General features: G+C 52.3%; 1 protein-coding gene across 5 annotated transcripts in view; it reads left to right on the top strand.

Moving 5' to 3' along the window:
* Positions 1-19,869, top strand: part of Dlgap4 (DLG associated protein 4) — a 148,772-nt gene that overhangs the window by 44,960 nt on the left and 83,943 nt on the right. For all 5 annotated transcript variants that reach the window (XM_026787208.1, XM_013352167.2, XM_013352166.2 and 2 more), the window contains exon 2: positions 6,967-7,151. The gene's annotated coding sequence lies outside the window, so the exon portion shown is untranslated. The remainder of the gene's footprint in view (positions 1-6,966; positions 7,152-19,869) is intronic.

Here is a 19,869-nt window from a genome sequence, read left to right as displayed (position 1 = left end):
CTCTCTCTCTCTCTCTCTCTCTCTCTCTCTCTCTCTCTCTCATACACGCACGCATGCACACAGCTCTCTCTCTCTCATATGCACACATGCACACATACACACATGCACACAGCTCCGAGGTAACTAACACACTGCAGTGCCCAGCTTTTACATGGGAGCTCATGATCCTCATCTCTCATGACAAGCTTTTCACTGACTCAGCCATGAACTGTAAACCATCTCCCCAGTTCTTTGTCTTGTTTTTGTTGTTTGAAGCAGAGTCTCAAGTGTCCCAGCCTGCCTTGAATTTGACACAAAGATGAGAATTACCTTGAACTTCTGATCCTTCTGCCTCCAGCATGGATTAGAACATAAACCACCTTGCCTGATTTTATGCAAAGCTGAGCATCCCAGGGACTCAGAACTTCATGCAGTCTAGGCAAGCAGTCCACCCAGCCCCTGACTGGCTTCTAGAACCCAGTGTTTCTTGACTCAGACCCCAGATAGAGCGCCTTCATCTCCGAGGTCTCACCACCTCCTTAAGTCTGCCCCGCTGAACTCTGGGGTGCTCATTTTCCACAGGAAACTGACCAAGTACTTGGACTCACAGCTGCTCTTGGGGGAAAGACCATAGTCTCTGGACTGGCAGGACAAGACCTTCTGGATGACTGAGTCCCTGCCTGTCTTTCCAGACCTGTCCATTCCATCTCCTCAGGTCCCCTCGTTCTCTGGAGTCTACAGACTGGCTCCCCACTTTGCAGGAGTTTCCTTACGTGGCATGTGTTTTCCATGTTTGTTTCCCACCTGCCTACCTGGTGGCTTCGTGTGGCTCCTCCTGGGCCCAGGGGCAGAGAGCCCTCTTTTCCTAACTGTCCAAAACACTCCCCACCCCCAGGCTAGCTGCTGGCCCCATGGCCTTGGGCTTCCACCCATCCCTGAGGACTGCGATGTCTGTTTACGTATCTGCCACCCCCATGGGATTGGGTGTTCCAGGGACACTGCCTGACTCATCTTGTCCTCATTGTGGCCCAGTTTGGGGCCACTTACGGAGTAGGAGCCCAAATGTTTGTGTTCAGGGCACCGTGTTCTCTGTATTTGCGCCAGAGCCCTGAGGAATTGGATGAGGCTTCACGGGGGCTGGGGTGGCTGTGAGGCACAAATGGATGAGGACAGATAAAAGTGCTCGGTGTGATGGTGTGAAGGGCTCTGACACTCAGCTGTGATCTGCCCTCTGCAGTCTTCCCTGGCTTCTCCCAAACACACGCTTGTCTCGAACAATACTGTAAGGTACGCCCCCACCACACTGTTCTGTGAACATTACTGTAAGATGCGCCCCCACCACACTGTTCTATGAGAACAAAGACCAACATGCCCGGCTCTTGACCACATCTGGCCCAGTGTGGAGAGTGTGTATCAGGGTATTTCTGTTGCACACAATCCTCCACTCGTGGAAAATGTGCATCCACGGAATGTGGGAATTTGATCATAGGGGACACTTCTAACTCTGGGGCGAGTCCTGGGGCTTGAATGTCACTCACCTGAGTTTGCTTCTGCTTAGTCTTGCAACCTGAGGCCACACTGCCCTCCCATGCAGAATGGGTGACCAGCATCCTGCTGATCGGTGAGGAGTAGCGGAGGACGCAGGGACCTCTGGGATGGTGACACGTGTCAGGATCTGCTCTGAGTGCTGACAGGCCTTGCTCTGCAGCTGTGAGAGATGACAGGCGTCCAGATCAGGCGCTCGGAGGGGAGCCTCCCCACCTGGCACCAGCTTCCAGAGCCAGTTCAGGGCAACTGCTTCTGCTACTTCAAATCAAGGGTAGTGGTGCTAGGCTTTCATGGATGCTGGGGGTGGGGCTGGGGCCATAGTCGGTGGGTAAGCCTGGCTCAGGGCAAGGAAGGACAGAGTTTAGAGCTGGGGCTGGCCTCTCGGCCCAGTCCTGGGCTCTGGCCAGCCCACTGCATTCTGAACAAACACAACCAAACCCCCACCAGTCATTGAGCCTGGGGATGGCAGCCAAGGCTCGGTGGCACCTCCTCTGGGCAAAACGTGTCACTGCCTGCCAGCTGACTGGTGGGCGTTCACAATTCTCCACAGCCATCCTAGCCACACCAATTGTGTGCTGAGATTGTCAAGACCTCAGCACAATGAGATATTTTGAGAGAGGGAGAGAGTTCATTTGCATACCTTTTATTATTGCATAGTTATAATGCTACTTTATTATTAGTTATTGTTATTAATTTCTACTCTGCCTATTTCTAAGTGAAGCTTTGTCACAGATGTGTGACCAGGACAAAGCATAGTGTACACAGAACTCAGTGCTCTCTGAAGAGTATAGTGGAGGGTCTGGGCGTGTCCACTGGAAGGGAGAGGAGGACAAAGCAGCTACCGTGCTGAGAGGAAGGAATGGGTGTGCAGGGGCGCCTGTGGCTCTCACGTCAGATCTTGGGAAGAGGCACACAGGATTCGCCTTTTACATTGGAGCACTAAGGTCACCACCCCAAGGTCAGTAGCTACCACACAGGACTAGGATCTAAGCACAGGATGTGTGGCTCCGGAGTTTGTGCTTGAGAAGGTCCCAAGTCTCACTTGGTCCTTCACGTAACTTTGGAGTCAGCCAGAGTGGACCGTTCCTGGCATCCTGCCCTCTGCCTGGCCAAGTTCCACCTCCACCCTGTGCCACGGGTCCCTTCTTATGTCTGTGCCTCCTTTAGCCCTGTGACCTCACAGGCTTCTTTATCACAGTCCAGCTCTTGAGTGAGAATCATGAGACCAAGGATGGGTTCTGTGTCAGTGTTCATATTATCATGTCCAGTGAAGGGTTTAGCTATCATTGGTGGCCCTGAGGGCGGGCTCTGGGTAGCTGGGGGCAGCTTGTATGAACCTTTAAACTAGGAACAGGTAGCCTTTTGGCTGTGGCAGGAGCCCCACGCCACTCATGTCTTGGGAGGATCCTTTTACAGATGTGGATGTAGGGAGGCAGCGGGGCCACAAGAGTAACAGTGCTTGGAGCGGAGATGGTGGTCCTGCCTGCAAGACGGCTCTAGGAGCCGGGATCACTTGAAAGACGTGCAGGAGTCTTCAGGAGAGGGTCAGTGAATACTTACTAACTGGTACCTTTGTTGGTCAGCTCCAGTGCCAGCTGCTGTGTCTGTGACCCAGGGAATGAATGGACAGAACTCTGACTTGGGATGAGGGTGGCGCATCTCGTGGGAGGTCCTGTTTGGTAACGACACTGCAGAGAATGGCAAGTCACAAGCTTGGGCACTAAGAATTTTCAGTGGAATCGTCAGGGAGAAGCAGCATCTTGTATTCCCCTGAGCCTCACAGCTGCTGCCTGAGGGGCGACTTCAAACCACCTCCACCTTAGATATATCAGCAATGGGGCACAGAGAAGTTAAGAAATTTGCCGAGAAGACTGGGCAGGCCACACCTTTAAGTCCAATATTAGGGATGCAGAGGCAAGCAGATCTTTTCTAGTTCAAGGCCAACCTGTTCCACATGGGAAGTTCCAGGCCAAACAGAGTTCCATAGTGAGACCTTATGTCAAAACAAAACACAAATTTGAAGAAGCTTGCCCAGGGTCAACTCATCTTTATAACTGAGAGGCTGGAGTTTTACGCTGAGCCTCTGATCTTTGGTTAAAAATGTTCTCTGTGGGGCTCTACTGCCTGCAGTGTGCGTGGAGGCTTGGCTCGCTCACTCACTCAAGCAGTCAGTGCCAGAGGGTTGTGAAGGAAGTGAGAGAATAAGACGTGAGGACGTGAGGACGTCTGGGCCACCACTGTGCTGGGGAAAGGAAGAGCACAGGCAAAGGCCCTGAGGCAAGTGCACGCCTGGTGTGTCTACAGAAGAGCGTGAAGGTCAGTGGATCTGGAACAGGGAGCAAGTAGGGAGGGAAGGCTGGAAAGGAGCTGATAGGGCTGCCTGTGGTGGTTGAAGGGTTGTCAGCTTGTACTTGAGGTGAAGGGACGTCCCGGAGGTTTTAGAGCTGAGAAGGGGTAAGATCTGACTCTAATTCTAACCTGGAAGCTCTGGCTTCTGTGCTGGGAGCCAAAAGTAAAAAAAGGAGGAGCCCAAAGCCAACATGCATAATCCAGGCAGGAGCTGGGGTTACTCGGTGCATGGCAGTGGCTGAAGGGCACTGATCAGCTGAAGGGCTGATCCCCTGCAGCACCTCAGCCTGAACGTGGGAAGGGAGAGACGCCAAGAGTGACACCGGAACTTGGGCATTGGTGACTGGAAAGACAGGGTTCTGGGGAGACAGGGTTCTGTGCGAGAAATGCGTCGTGAAGAACTTGTCACCTCTGTTATTCCTGCTAATCCCTGGCTCCCTCCAGGTGTCGGAACTGACACTTACATGGCCGTCTCAGGATCACATGGTTAAGATGGGAATGGAGCCACACCCTAGAACCAAGTGTGCGCTCTAGGCTTTGTAATTCTGGTTTAGTATTTCAGTTAGCAAGGGCCTACCAGGTGTCAAGTGCCATGCTGAGTGCTGGTGCCAGCGGGTGAAGTGAGCTTGCTTCACTCTGGTGGCATCCCAGTCTGAAGGAGCAGCAGCACCCATGATGCTAGACTAGACATGGAGCCTCGGGATGGTGTGTTCAGCAATGGAAAGGAACATCCCAAGAGGTCCTGGGGCCAGCAGGAGCCCAACCAGTCAGACGTCTGGTGGCTTCCCAGAGCACACAGACCTCTGGGATAGAGGGCTTCTAGAAAGCACATTTGTGGGTTTTCCCGGTGGAAACCCAAGGAGGCCACAGGCTCTCAGATTATGGATGACCACCAAATTCTGGGCTTTTTGTTTGTTTGTTTGTCTGTTTGTTTGTTTTTTCCGAAAGGACTGAGTGGTTTTAACAGCTACTGAGCTGTAACTCATGTTCCATGTTTCACTAATTGAAAGTGCTCTGTAGATGGCTTTTCGCTCATACATAGAGCTGTGTCTCCATCACCATAATCCATTTCAGAACCTCTCCATTGCCCTAGAAAGTGCTTCCTCCTCTCAGCTCAGCTCTCGGCAGCCAGGACCAGAATTCTGCTTTCTGTTTCTACAAAGCCAAGGTCACCTGTAGCAGCCTATATCAGTGGCCCTGGGCAGTGTGACACCTTTTGTATGGAACTTTTTTTTTTTTTATCTTCGCCTCTATGTAGATTATCCAAGACTTAAATAGTGTCCTGAACAGCAGGGGCCTAGGACCTGTTACCCATCATAGAAAAGGGGAAATGGTGGCGCACGCCTTTAATCCCAGCACTCGGGAGGCAGAGGCAGGCGGATCTCTGTGAGTTCGAGACCAGCCTGGTCTACAGAGCTAGTCCCAGGACAGGCTCCAAAGCCACAGAGAAACCCTGTCTCGAAAAACCAAAAAAAAAAAAAAAAAAAAAAGGGGAAATGGGGGAACTTTCAGCCTTCCCTCAGCAGGCAAACTTGGGAGCTCCAAGGGAGCTTAGAGACCTCCAGGTCATGGTGGCCCTCTGCTGTTAACTCTGCCTTCAGCTGTAATGCTGGGCGAATTTGGCTCCAAGTAATAACTTGGGGGAAATGGCTTCTTCCCCAGCTGTGGTATTGAGTGCGCCATGGATTTTCACACCCCATAATGCACCGGGAGGTCTTTCATTGCCTACTTCTGAGCTTTCCTCCTCTCATTGAGAATGTTCTTAAGTCCCATGTCTCCTTTCCAGCTTCCCAAACCCTTGCCAGTCCTGCCTGTTTTTTCTTGGCTGGGAATGTTCTTCCTCAGGGAGATGGGCTTCGTTGTCCTAGAACCAGAAGTCTGAGTTAGAGAGTGCCGTCTTGGCCTCATTGGCGACCAGTCTGTGCTCCTTAGCAAAGGAGTGTCAGGGCTCTGAGGAGGTTTGGAGACCCCTCAGGACGCTCCCATCTACCCTGCCATGCTGTGTGCCTCAGTTTCTTCTTTTGAAAAGGAGGAAGTGAAGTCAGTTGGACATGAGACAGTGTGGGAACTGATTGTGGGAGGTGCCATTTCTGGGCAGACCCTGGGGAGAGCTTGAGAGGGTGGGTATCCTTGGGCCTGAGGTCCGGCAGATAATGAATATCCCAACATCAGCTGCCCTTTCCTGTTTCTTCCCATGATGTGTCCTGTGTCTTCTCCCTGGACTTTGTCGAGGAACCGAGTCCAAACCCCAGTCTAGCTGCTCAGATCTGGCCCTCATGCCAATGTTGCCTTGGTCTCTCAGTCTCAGTTTTGTGACCTGTAGGATGGGAGAGCAGAGGGCAGAGGGGCATCGTCTGAGGCCTCAGGGTCAGCTAGCTGCCTCCTGGGTAGGCGTGCAGTGGAGTTTCCCATTAACACACACCTGGGTGACGAGTGCTTAGGGGAAAAGACGCCTGCTCAGGCAAGCGGGGTGGAGATGCCTGGCATCCCCCCATCTCACAGGGAGGCACTCAGGCTGCTGGAACAGGAGAATAGCACCTCCCAGGGTCTTTCCCAAGGAGGTACCTTGTGCCAGCATCCTGCCTGCATTATCTTCTGAGACCTCTCAGCAGCTCTCAGAAGAGTACTCTTAACAAGAAGAGAAACTGAGGCTCAGAAAGAGAAAACCACCTGTCCATTGCCCCCTCAATGAGTGAAGGAACAAACTGAGATTTGAACTCACAGTAGTATGACTTTGGACCCTATCCTAACTTCCCTCGTGAGTTAGGAGAGCGGGGAGGGGCAAGAGGGAGGAGCAAGCTGAGGAGGGGCTTGGGAATGTAGCTTCCCCACTGCTGGCTGCTGCCGGGGTTCTGTGGGCGGTGGGAAAGGCATTGTAAATATGCATGACATGCAAATCTACCTCTAAAAACAACGTGGGCCTCCCATGAGCTGGGGTGCCAAGGTTCTCTGGAAAATACAGTGTTACACAAACACTTGGGTTTCTATGACAACTGTGCCGACTTGCCCCTTCCCAAGGGCTGGTCTGAAGGTGTCAAGGTGCAACATTCATTTCTGGCTGCTAATCAGTATTCCTCCTGTGCCCCACAGGCACTGGTGCCGCCCTCTGCCTGGAGCCCGGTGGTCCCCCTGTGTGACCAGGGTCCAACTCATGCCTCTGATGGAGCGCTGGAGGGATGTGCGTGGCGGTCCTCAGTCCCACACCCACTTCTGAGGCGGCATCTGCAGCATACTTGCCGGCTACCCTTTTTCCTGTGCACATAGATCCCTGGTCGGTAAGTACAGCCACAGTCCTGGGCACCTCACCCACCATGGTGCTTGCCACTGTTGGGAAATGCCCAGCCCTCCCACTGCCAGCACCCACGAGCTGGCAGAGGGACCTCCACAAGAGCATCCCTGTCTGGGCACAATTTACAGCTTAACCAGCTGGGTGTATCCATCCTCCTGACAACTCTGGAGGTGGGCATGGTGAGGATACCCATTTCCCAGGGCACTGCCTCAGTTAGGGAGAGCCTTGCTGGGGATGGACAGCAAGCACCACACATTTCACGTGCCGTACCCCTGGGTGCATCTGCTCAGCACAGGTTCAGGAGGGGGAGAGGAGCAGGGAGCCTCGCTGCAGACCATTGCTTGACAAAGAGGCACTCCTCCTGCTCCAGCTCCACCTGCCTAAACTCACAGTGCGGTGCTGGGTCCAGCCCTGTCTCTGACTGTCCCTCCCCACCAACACTGTCTTCACCAAGCCTGGTTCCTCTGTCCTCCTTCCCACAGAGCAGGGACAGCCACCTCAGCCCCATATGATGCTAGCCACAGTACCTGGCTCATTTCTCTCCTTGTGTTTGAACACCTTCCCCTGACTCCCAACCCTACTCCTGCCAGAATTCTGCATAAGTCCACTTCACAAGCGAGGGAACCCAAGAATGCCCAGCCACCATTCAGCCTACAGTACGGGACCCTGGATTGAAGTGGCCTCAGCTTCCCAGGGGCTAGAATCAAGGAAGTGGGAACCCCTCATGATCTTTCTCACCAGACACCAGCATGACCCAGAAACCCATCAATCTTCTGGAGTCCCAGAAAGCTGCTCCAGCGGCCCCTCCTCACGGTCCCAGCCCCTGTGCTTCCAACTCTTCCATCTGCCAGCAGCTGCCAGCTTTCTTGATGAGATGGTTATGAGAAGGGGAAAGACTGGTAAATATGCATAATATGCAAATATCGAGGATAATATAAAAACCCGTGAAGTTCAGTGTCAATAATGGATATAGAGTGTCGTTGAGAACCAGACGCTGCACATTTGTGCGGTGCCAGCCTTATTGCTAATAACTGTGAAAGGGGCCCCATTAATTAGTGCCCCCACCCCAGCTCGGTTCCCCCGGCCTGGGCCTGGTCTGTTGTACCAACCAGAGACAGCTGTTGCATTTGGCTGAGAAGCTGTCACCACAGAAGTGTTGAGGACATCGTGGTCTGAGAGCAGAGAGTGCTGTGGCAAACATGCTGGGTTTGCCCAAGGCTGGCCGGGTCTCCCTGAGGACAGTGTGTGTTGCAGGGCAGGGCCAGCCTGTGAGGCAGTGGGTATTTCTTGAGCACTTATTAGGTGCCTGGCATTGTGGTGAATGCCTGGCACTCTTTGGCATCTCCGCTCAACTCCCCATGAGCTCACACAGGTCTTAGCTCCGATGAGCGCTGCTCCGAGGCCTCCTCCGCCCTAGGGCAGATTCTGGAGGTACAGCTGCCATTGCTCACAGTCCCCCTTGTGTGTGGCCCAGTGACGGAGAAGGGATTCCTTGGCACTCGGAGGGAGCAGCCGTCAGCATCACGTGGAAAGATGGAGGCCGGGGTGGCGCGAGGGAGGTGTTACTGCTGCGATTTTGCTAACAAGCTGGTTATTTAAGGAACTGGGAAGCCATCAGGGAACCGCTGTGCCTGGGCAGAGGCGGCTGGGAGGACAAGGTCCCCAGGGAATCGAGGTCAGGGAACCAGCCACACACCGATCAATGGATTGATTGAGTTTTGTCCGCTTACTGACAGGAGTAACAGTACCATGGAAGTCTGGGAAGAGATCCACTGTCAGTGTCAAAGTGGACCTGGGAGCTGGAGGGCGCGAGGGGCTTGGAGGGTGGCAGAGCCTTGGCCGGCGGTCACTCACCACACTCAACCTTTTGTCTTGCATGTCTTCCTTGTGGTAGTGTATGTCACAGTGAAGTGCCAAAAAAGCCTGCAAGCTTAGCGATAGCACCTGTCATTTAGTGACACTTACATCCCAGGCTCCTTGCTAAGATTTTCCTCTGTTTTTAAAATATGTTATTTATATATGTATGTACTGTTTTAATTATTTATTTTGAGACAGGGTTTTTCTATGTAATCCTGATTGACCTGGAACTCACTGTGTAGATCAGGCTGGAGTCAAACTCATAGAGATCCACCTGCCTCTGCCTCCCAGTGTCTGGGATTACAGACAGGTACCATCACACCTGGTTTATTTATTTAATCTTGCTGTGATGGAATCCAGGACCTGGTAGCTCCACCACCAAGCTACACCTCTGACTAGCACTGAACTGTTTTATCTTAGGAGATCAGCACAGATTTTCTCATTTCACCCATTGTAAGAAAGGGGCATGAGGAGGCTTCCAAGGGAAAGCTACTTGGCATATGCCCAGGGCTAGACAGGTGACTCGGACCTCTAGAGCAAGGACGAGGAGTCAGAAGCTACCCCCGAGGGTCGGGGGCCTCTGTGTGTCTCTGCTGTCTTTGTGTCTCTTGCATGTTTGAGGTTTGGGCAGCTAGGCAGGTATCTATGGTCATGGGGAACTGGAAGACGAGGACCCTGACAAGGGCCAATGAAGGGCATTTGGTCATTTAACAAATGGTTCAGATAAGAGCAAGACATCCTCAGGGATAGCTGGGAAGGGGCTGAGGAAGAGTCAAGTTTACTTTAGGTAAAAAGAGGTCATTCTGAGGAGGCAGGCTCAGACCCATTCTCTAAACTCATTGCCTGCAGGCTACTGTGTACTGAATCTATTACTTTGTCGAGCTCAGAACAACCCTGTAGAAATAGCATTGTTGCCCTGCTGGGCAGACGAAGAGTCTGAAGCCTTGAGAGAAGTGACTAGTTTGAGACTCCGAGGGCTGTGCTGGTTAGTGACTAAGCCACCCACTCCTGGGAACTCTGAATGGAAGCAAGCTGGACCCAGTGCTGAGGACCCTTGAAGAGTTTGAGCTGCATGTAGCTAGCATCACACTCAAAGGCCGGGCAATAGGTCCAGCTGTTGCTGGGGACAGTCCTAGAACATGGCATGCAGAAGACTCTCCAAAGCCTGAAGCTGGTAGCCCACTCTTGCTGTCTGGGCACCAGCTGCAGACACACCCGTACATTCCAAGAAGGTTTACTGAGAACAGTTGCAGTCACCAGTACCCCCTCCCAGAGCACACCCGGGCTTGGGGATGGCGTGGTGTTACGCAACCACCCACGTAAGTAGAGTGAGAGGAGACGGGACCAGCGCAGTGGAGTAGATTAACCATGCAGGGCCACACTGTGACATGGGACTGCCTTACAGGACACAGCTCAGCCTTGCTGGGGTGCCCTGGGTAGTGTTGGTAGTAGCAGGGCAATTGGGAACAAGCCACTTGTCCATCACCAGGGGACTAGTTAAATCTGCCTGCTGCAGCTGTACAATGGCGCCTGCTGCAGTGGTTAGAAATGGGGCCGGATCTAAATTTACTGTTGCGGAAAGAACTTCATAGTGTGTGATGGAGTTTTTTTTTTTGTTTTTTTTTTTTAAAGAGGTTATAAGCCAGCATGGGTAACATGAGGCCATTTTCATCAGGTTTGTTCATTTCTAGAAGCTGTTCCCGTGCTTCCCCTGGTGCATGTGGACCTGAGGGATTGGTAAATCAGATCGGGCTCTGCCGCATTTCTATTCCTTCTTGGCTGTGTGACCTTGGGCGAGTCACTTGCCTTCTGTGGCATAGATGGAGAACATAAGAGAGTGTTGAGATCCAGACAGGGTGGTATCGCAGGTGTTCACTGCCATGGCCGCTGTATACCCGTCACACCTGCCAGCCTCTTCCTGGGTCACAGACATGAGGCCCAAGGAGGACAGCATAGCTCTGTGCACAGGGCCAGCCAGATCAGTAACACCCCCATCCCAAACCTTGTCCACTCCCCTTGACCTACTAACTTGCCTCACCAGTGAATACTGTCCCCAAAGAGGCTGCTATTAGAGACATGTTGGCCCTGGAGCTGCACTAAACCTGTCTGGGAAGACAGGCAGTGCCTTCTAGATGCCCAGAACCTTACATCTCAAGCAGAGAAACTCCAGCTTAGGAAGGCAAACTTTTAAGAGGTGCGGGCTCTCTGTCATGAGATCCAACACATGCGAGCATAAGCATTTATTTCACAAGCACCCTCAGCCCCACCACACCTCCCTTGATGGTGGTGATAAATTAGAAACTACCCAATTATCTGTCTGTGAGAGATGGTTAAACAAATTCCGTCCAGCAGCCGACAGCATTCTCTGTACTGTGGAGACAGCACTGTAGATCTCTCCTTGTTGACATGGAAACATGTCCGTGGCACATTGTGGAGGGAAAAATAGATTAAAAAAGCAAGCAGGTGGGTAAGCATGGGGGCTGTCAGGATGGCTAAGTGAGTGAAGGCATTCTCCAGCAACCCTGACCACCTGAGTTCAGACCTCCACACTACACACACACAGACACACACACATAGACACACACACATAGACACACACACACACACACACACACACACACACACACGGAACTCACCCACACAAGTAAATAAATATAGATTTTTTTAAAAAAATGATACATTGATCTCTGAGTTTGAGGCCAGCCTGATCTACATAGTGAGTTCCAGGACAGCCAGAGATACATAGTGAGGCACTGTCCTGAAGAAAAACAATAAAAATGATACATTGTTGCAGGATCCCTGGATTTCAAGTCTTTTCTGAGGGCTAGGGCCAAGGTGGGAGGAACAGGGTACCCAATCAGAGACATGTCTGGATCTGGAAGGACAGTCATCAAACCATTCATAGTGATGTTCTCTAAGGTGGAGTGAGGGTGGGCTCTAATTTTGTTTTTACTCATTTCATCAGGATCTTTTTAGTACAAGTGACAGAAAACCTCTCCACCTTGTGACCAGGGTGGAGATGGGGGATTGTAACTGTGAAATTCAGGCTCTGCTGGATCCAGGGGCTCTGTCACCAGGACTTGACTGTTCAGCGCTGGCTCCTCTCTGTTTCTCCAGCTCTCACAGAGATGTCTGTCCGGAGTAGTCAGTGCGAATTCTTCTCAGGCAGTTCAACCCTAATTCCCAGAACCAAGTCATGACGTGGATTGGTCAGCTTCTGGGATGTGCTCACCCCTCAACCAGTTGCTGTTGTTAGGGGTGCTAAGTGCTCTGATTGGCCACCTAGACCTATGCACTGCCCCCTTAGACTGATGCTCACCTTAAACTGTTACCTGTGGTAGCCACATGTGGTTATACCTTATATGTTTCTCCATTTATAATATCTGAATTCCCCAAGATATGTGACTTTTTTGTTGATTTAGGTTTTTTTGAAGTAGGGTCTCACTGTGTAGACCAGGCTGCTGCTGATTGTTGTTATTGCTCTTCTTCTTCTTCTTCTTCTTCTTCTTCTTCTTCTTCTTCTTCTTCTTCTTCTTCTTCTTCTTCTTCTTTCCTTCCTTCCTCCTCCTCCTCTTCTTCTCCTTCTCTTCCTCCTCCTCCTCCTTCATTTATTTATTATTCATTAATTCATTCATTCACTTTGAGGTAGGGTCTCTTTACATAGACCTGGATGTATTGGAACTCTTTCTGTATACCAGACTGTCCTCGAACTCTTGGAGATCCACCTGACTTGTCCTCCCATGTGCTGGGATTAAAGTCTGTGCCACTATGGCCAGCACCTGTCTCAGCTTCTTAAATGTTGGGATTACAGATGTGCACTACTGCTCCTAGCCTAATGTGTGATTTTTTTTTTTAATAATCAGAAGAAAGAAGGGCAGCTTCCCCTAGGGTCCTGAGTCAGACCTCAGTGTCAGAGTCCATTGGGGCAGCCTTGTACTGTGAGTCAGAATGTGGGGACCTTTGAGGCTCCAGTGTCATTCAGGAGATGCCTCCCTCAAAAGGGAACAGTCCTGGCCTCTAGGGTCAGTGAGGGAAGATCATAGCCACATGCCAGAGATCCAGGGGCATGCGTGGATGCACCGCCTTCAAATAAGAAGCTTCAGGCCCAGACCACAGCGGCCTTAAATGACAGAGTAGGTGTTTGCATTTCATGCTGGAGAGACCATAGTGCCCCTCAGAAGGATAGTGTGGGAGAGGGGTGTGCCAGTCTGCAGGAACTGGGTCAACCACCCATGTGGAAAAGTAGACCAGGGACCTAAACGCCTGTCAGGGGAGCCTGTATTTATCACTATCAGAACCTGTCTCCCAGGATACTTAGCAACTGTTTGGATACCTTCAGAGATGGGTAGCTCACTCCTTGTTCCTCCACTATAGGCCAGAAAACTATGTCATTGGACTAAGTCCCCAATCTTGACAAGACCCGGGACACTGAGAGCTGGCCCCTGAAAATCTGGCAGCCTGCACTTTCAGGTCAAGGCTTCAAGTTAATGGGACCTGGGTGTCCGCAGACTCTGCTAGGGATCTGAATGAGGGACAGAGAGAGAATCACAAAGCTGAGCTCTGCCGAGAGTTCACAGACCCCCTAGCTGAGAGCTTGGCTGGAGAGCAGGAGGGAAACAGGAACCAGAGACATTGGCTGAGATCGGAGCTCTGGCCTCAGTAAGTTCCTGGGGGCTTGGGCTTCCCTCTTCCTCACCATGGTCAAGGCAGAGGTAGGTGAGGGAGCTGACGGGATCTCAAACGGGCGAGCATGTGAGGGCATGGTGGGAGGCAGGAAGGGAAAGTCGGAGGCCTCTGGGAGCCTGGGTGCCTGTTTCTGTTGAGAGATGGAAGGGTCTGCTCTGGGTCTGACAGGGAAGGAGACTCTAACTTAGGCCAGGAAAACCTTTGGGAGATAAAGAGTTCTTCGCAGATGGAGTAAGTGGGGTGGTAGGGAGCTCCCTATCCCTGGAAATATTTGAGTAGCGGCTGAACGGCAACCTGGAAGAATCGGTAGAGTACTGTGACCCTGCTAAGGACGTGGGAGGTCCTTGCCAGCCTAGGTTCCGTGTGCTTGCTGTGAACCTCAGTTTCCTCATCTGTGACACAAGGTTAGCAGCAGTTCCTCTCAGAGTTGGTAGTAAAGTTCAAATGAGACCATTTAAGTTCCATGCACGTGGCCAGTGCTCTGTGAACGGTGACTCATTGTTGTGGCTGGCGGAAGGAGCCTTAGGGTCCCTGTAGGGCACTCCTGCTCACCGCCCCTCAGGACCCACTTTCTGCCCGGTCAATGCTGCTGTCTCTGTCTCCAGCTCCCCCTCCCTGGGAGGTGGTAGGGATTCCAGACCCTTCTGGGCCCCTTTTAGCTCCACTTGAGCGAGAGTTGGCAGGTTGGGGCGTCGGGCGCCATCCGCCTCCCATATGCTTCCTGCTATTTAGGGGAAAACTCTCCTCGCATTCCTCCAACCACACGGGCTGACATTTCCAGACAGACGCTGGAACCAGCTCTTTGGGGGATTGGCAGATAAATTTGGCCCAGGCTGTTGGGAAAATCTTCAGCCTTGCTGGGGAATTGGAGCCCCAAGCTTGACGGCTTCTGTTCACTCTGAGACTTCTGGGCCTCTTGTCCTCTGTGGGGCTGCAGATTAGGGTAAAGTCTGCCCAGCCCAGCCCAGCCTCCTCCCCGGAGAGCACCTAGAGGACCAGGAGGCTGTGGCTTCCAGCCTCTCCTCAGAGGGAGCAGGAGGGCAGGCAGTAAGAGGCCCCTCTGTCACATACCACAGGCCACCTGGGTGTGGCTCAGCTCAACTTGGCAGGTGGCAGTCTTGGGACTAGAGAGATCAGAGCTCTAGACACTTCCCGTCTGTGCCATCTTCCAGAGTGGTACCACTTCTCTGAGCTTCCTTTAATTCATCTGTAAAATGAGGCAATGGTAGGACTTTCTGGTGAAGAGCCATGGGAAGGTGCTTGGCACATGCTGCGTGCCGAGTGCTCCATAAACATGGTTCTTTGTCATTACCGTCATTGTAGACAGTGACTCAGGAGAGACCAGCAGCTTCCCTTGTTCCCTGCAGCTGTGGCTGTGTGGGAAGTCCTAAGAGGGTTCACACTTAGATAGGGGACCCAGCTGCAGCAATGCAGGCATAAGAACAGATGAAGGTGCCACGTGACCACACCATGCATGTGGACCATACAAACACACACACACACACCCCACCTAGTGTCTCATTTCACCCTGTTGAGTCTGGGACACCCAGCACTTGGTTCTGCCAGGAGGAATGGAAGAGAAAGGCTAGGCCTACCTGGAGGCCTAGTCTGGAGAGACCCAGTCACAGTCACAGTAGGAAGCTCTGAGGAAGTGTGAGTAGTTCTGGCTGGCTGGAGTAGAAAGCGGGTAGCGGGAAGGTGTAGGCAGCTTGTCTGAGCTTCATTCAGTGCCTCCCAGTGGAGCGCCATGCTGGGCCTCCTGCCAGACACTGGTGGGAAGATGGGCAGGCCTCCTGCCCTCAGGAAGCTCTACACATGATCCATCAGCAAATAATGCCATCCCAAGCTGCCTGCATGGAACAGGGTCTCATAGGAATGGCAGTCTCCTGGTGGTGGGCATCCACTTGAGGCAAAGGTGTCAAGGGTGTCTCTGTATCCTGGCGATTGGGTTAGGGCCAAAGGACAAAGACAGAGTCACAAGAGTAAAAGAGGGAGAGACAGGAGCCCAACTCTGGTGGCCTTGAGTACTAGGCCTGTCATAAAGTCACTTCGGTAGCCGAGGACCTGCGAAGAAGCTGTGTCACTGGATAGTAGTGGACTGTGGACCCGAGAGGAGGGAGCAGGCACTACATGGGTCAGAGAAGGAGGAGTCTCCTGCACGTGGTCAGGAAAGGGTGAGGCATGCAAAGGAGAGAGCAGGGGAACTTAGAGCCTGAACACAAGCAGACTCAGGAAGGCTTAGAGGAGAGGCGTCTACACTGCCAGGACCACAGGCAGTGGTGGCAGCAGCCAGATAGCTCCTGGGCACAGGCTTCGCAGACCGAGTGGCCAGTGACATGTTTTTGCTTTGGGGAAAAAATCATGTGACCTCTCTGAACTTTTGCCTTCTCTGATACTGAATCCCTTGGGAACTGCATTTGGTTACATGTAACAGAAGAAAACAAACAGGATTTGTATAAAGACCCAGGAGGTTGTAATAAGAATCCAGATGGAGCCAGGTGTATTATAGGCACACACCTATAATACCAGCACTTTGGAGGTGAAGGCTGAACCATTGTGAGTTTGAGGCCAGCTTGGGTTGTGTAACAAGGTCAAGGCCATTCTAAACTATGTAGGAAGACGCTGTGTCCAAACAACAGCAACAACAGGCTCAAAGGCTAGAAATTCAACAGAGCACTCACTCTGGGCCGAGTTTGACCCCCAGAACTACAGAATACCAGAAGAGATTGGAAAGAATGGAAGGAAGGAAACGGGAGAAAAGGCAGAACGAAAGGGACTATCTACCAGGCAAACCAGGCAATGCGGCAATTCAAAGGCCAGGCCTCTGCCTTGCTTGACTTGCGTCTTTCGTTCTCATGGCTACAAAGTGGCTGTTCCATTTCTGTGTTGGATGTCTGAATCCTAGGCAGAAAAAAATGTCTCTCTGAGAGATTTCTTTTTGTGCCTATGATTCTTAGCAGAAAGCAATAGACTTCCTGGAAGCCCCTCCCAGGAGGGCTTGTGCCCACATCTTTTTTTTTTCCAGATTTGACTGTGTGGCCATCCTACCTGCAAGGGAAGCTAATGACATGGATATTTTAACTGGGTGCTTCTGTTAGGCAGAGGGGAAAATGGCTAGCAGGAAGTGCTCCTCAGGCTGCCTCCAAGACCCCCTAGGTACTAATGTTCACAGACCCTAGGCACCAGGGACAGGCGACCTGCCTGGGGAGAGCAGCACTTACCTCTGAGCTGCCAGTCATCTACACTCACCCGTGCGTGCCTCCACCCCCTCTACGGTGTTTCTGACAGTGCCCACAACCCATGACAGGACACCTTTAGTGCTCCCAGTGTGTGGGGAGACAGGTGAGGTAACTGGTAGATGAGCCCCGTTTCCACCACACCGTATAAAGGTCTGGGCGCTCATTGGAGGGTGATAGCAAGATGGAGGATTTCTGGGCCAGAAAGGTGTTCAGGGCAAGGATAACTAACGGTCATGAAATGGCTGAGGGGCCAGAGGTGGTCTCAGTGGTGTGACGACTTAAGGAATAGAGCAAGACGCCCAGTGAGGCCAGATGTGTACAAAGAGAGGATGGTGGATGTTGTCTTAGGGAAGTGGGTCCCCAGTCAGGTACCCCTGTAGGCCTTTCTGAGCTGCCTCCTCCATCTCAGAAACTTCAATGGGCAGATAGCAGCCTGGGAGCCAGACAGATTAGCACATACCTGACATTCCAACACCTTGGGATGGAGGCAAGGAGTGGCCAAGAGTTCAAGACCAGCCTCAGATATATGGCCAATTTAAGAGGCCTGGGTTACATGGGACCCCAAAGCTAATCAAAGGCAGAACAAAAACAAAACAAGAACCAGGATGGGGCTGGTCGTGGTGGCACAGGCCTTTAATCCCAGCCTTAGGGAGACAGGAACTGGTGGATCTTTTGAGTTCGAGACCAGCCTGGTCTACAGAGAGACTTCAAGGACTGCCAGGGCTGTTACACAGAGAAACTCTGTCCTGAAAAAACAAAACACAGGCTGGGGAGAAAGGCTTTTGGAAAGAGAATTGGGAAGTCCTTTGAGTATTTCCACACTGTGGGGTTAGTAACCAGCTAGGGGGAATTAAGGTAGTTTGGGGTTACTAGATTTTTGTCTTTTTGACCTCAGCCCTGGGCTCTGAGGATGCTCCACGCCCCTTGCCTTGTCCTCGGTGCTGACAGCCCAGGGCGTTGTCCGTGGTCCTGAAAAGGGGATTTGGCCCGTCCTAGAATAGGGGTGCTGTCCGTGGTTCTGTCTTTGGGACTTGTAAAGAATCCTGTCTGGATTCCGAGGACCCAACTGTGCGGGCAGCCTTTTGAGCACGGCACTGAGCGATCCTGAGACTCATCCGAGGTTGGATGGTGCTCTCGTCTCCATCTTCATGAGCCCTGCAGGAGTTTGTTACGTAACTTGCCTCTCACTTCTAAACATCAGCCTGCAGGGGAGGGCCAGCGTTTAATCTCATTTCAGAGGTGAAAGGACAGAAGCTTGAAAAACCAAAGGGACCCATGGACCACGTCTCTAGTCTTAGTTGCCCTGGCTGTACTAGGGAAGTTGCTGGTAGAGTCTCAGGGAGCAAGGGTAGAACTTTGTAAATGGCACTTGCATGGGTGACATTGGTCTTAAACATAGAAGACCGATACTGTTTCACAGGGATGGCTTGGGGGTGAGTGTCTCATGGCATCTCCCAAAAGCTGTGAAGTGGGGCCCAATCTCAAGTGTGCACCGGGGGGGGGGGTTGTCAGGCTGGAAGGTTGCATGGGAAAGGATCCCTGTCCCTGTGTCCTGAACCCCTCCTGTGTACTGGATCCTGTGCCAGGTGCGTGGTCACTCAGGGCCTTCACCTTACAGCCACCCTAGTGCAGAGTGTCTAGTTTCCTTTCTCAGACACAGAAGCAGAGGCCAGGGGCTTTGCCAGGTTACTTACCTAAAAACTCTTGGGAAGACCTTGAGACAGAAAGCCACAAACTTAGACATCAAGACCAAAACGGACCCTGGATGTAACCCAGTCTAGCTGGAAGGAGGGGTGTGACCTGCTAGGCTTGGCTTGGGTCTCCTGTCACCTATTTCCCTGGCAGCACTCTTTCCTCACAAATGCCTAAGCTCTAGGGAGATAGGAAATTAATATTGTCACAGACTAGGTGTCAGCGAGCCTATGGCTCCAATCCTGGATCTGCCTCAACTGTTCGGCCAGCCCTCTGTAGACACATTTCCTTACCTCCAGCAGAAGCATGGAGTTGTCTGTAGCCTCCACGGTGGTTTAGGACAGGAAAAGATGGTAGATGGGGAAGAGCCAGCAGGAAGGAACCACTCCCTAGGGTGGTCCAGTCAGCATTAGAAGCAGACAAAGGCCCCAAACCCCAGACAGACTAGTAGCTGTAAGCCTGGAAGGCACTTGGCATCCTTAGCTAACAGGCATTGCTTTGAGGAGGCTGACCTGAGCCATGGAGCCAAGTGTCCCTGTGGGGACTGGTGGCTGAGCCAGCCTTGGCTGCCCTGCCTCCTCAGTTCCCCCAATGGCTCTAAGCTTAATAAGCCCTGTAGGCTGCTGTCAGGCCTAATTAGGCTGTCCTTGGCCATCCTGTCTCCAGGGTCCTGTTGTGGCCATCTGAGGCCCTGGACATGACCGTGACCAGTGCCCTTGGCAGCCATTTGGGTGTCTTAGGTGGAAGTAGCTGCCCGCTCTCACCCGTGGCTTAGATCTGACTCCCTGACTTAACTCCTGGACCCCAAGGTATGTCTGTTCCCTCCTCCAAGACCCCACTCTGGCCCCAAAGCCTAGCGCTATAGCAAATGGGGAGGAAAAGGGGAGCATGGCAGACCATAACAGAGAGTGGGTGGGGGTGGAGAAGGGTGACAGGCACTTAGCTTCCATCGCTGAGACTGAGGTTGCTTATGGGACCAAACTGCCTCACCCATACTCCTCTGAGAGCCTTCAGTAGCTGTGTGGTCAGCAGGACTGTCCAGGGAGTGGGCATGGCTGGTGGTCCAATGGGGGGGTTTAGTGTGGGACTGGACTCATGGTAGTGTATGTATTTGGCATGCTTTGGCATGCTGTCCATGCCAAAGGTAGAACCTGGGGCCTTGACTGCATTCTCAGCAGCACAGACCAGCAGAAGGAAGTGGGGAGGAGATTGAAGAAGGTGGGAGACACG

The sequence above is a fragment of the Microtus ochrogaster genome, linkage group LG8 (assembly GCF_000317375.1).
Source record: "Microtus ochrogaster isolate Prairie Vole_2 linkage group LG8, MicOch1.0, whole genome shotgun sequence".
Classification (NCBI taxonomy): domain Eukaryota; kingdom Metazoa; phylum Chordata; class Mammalia; order Rodentia; family Cricetidae; genus Microtus; species Microtus ochrogaster.
The sequence above is the reverse complement of the archived record's forward strand: the minus strand, read 5'-3'. Positions and strand labels throughout refer to the sequence as shown.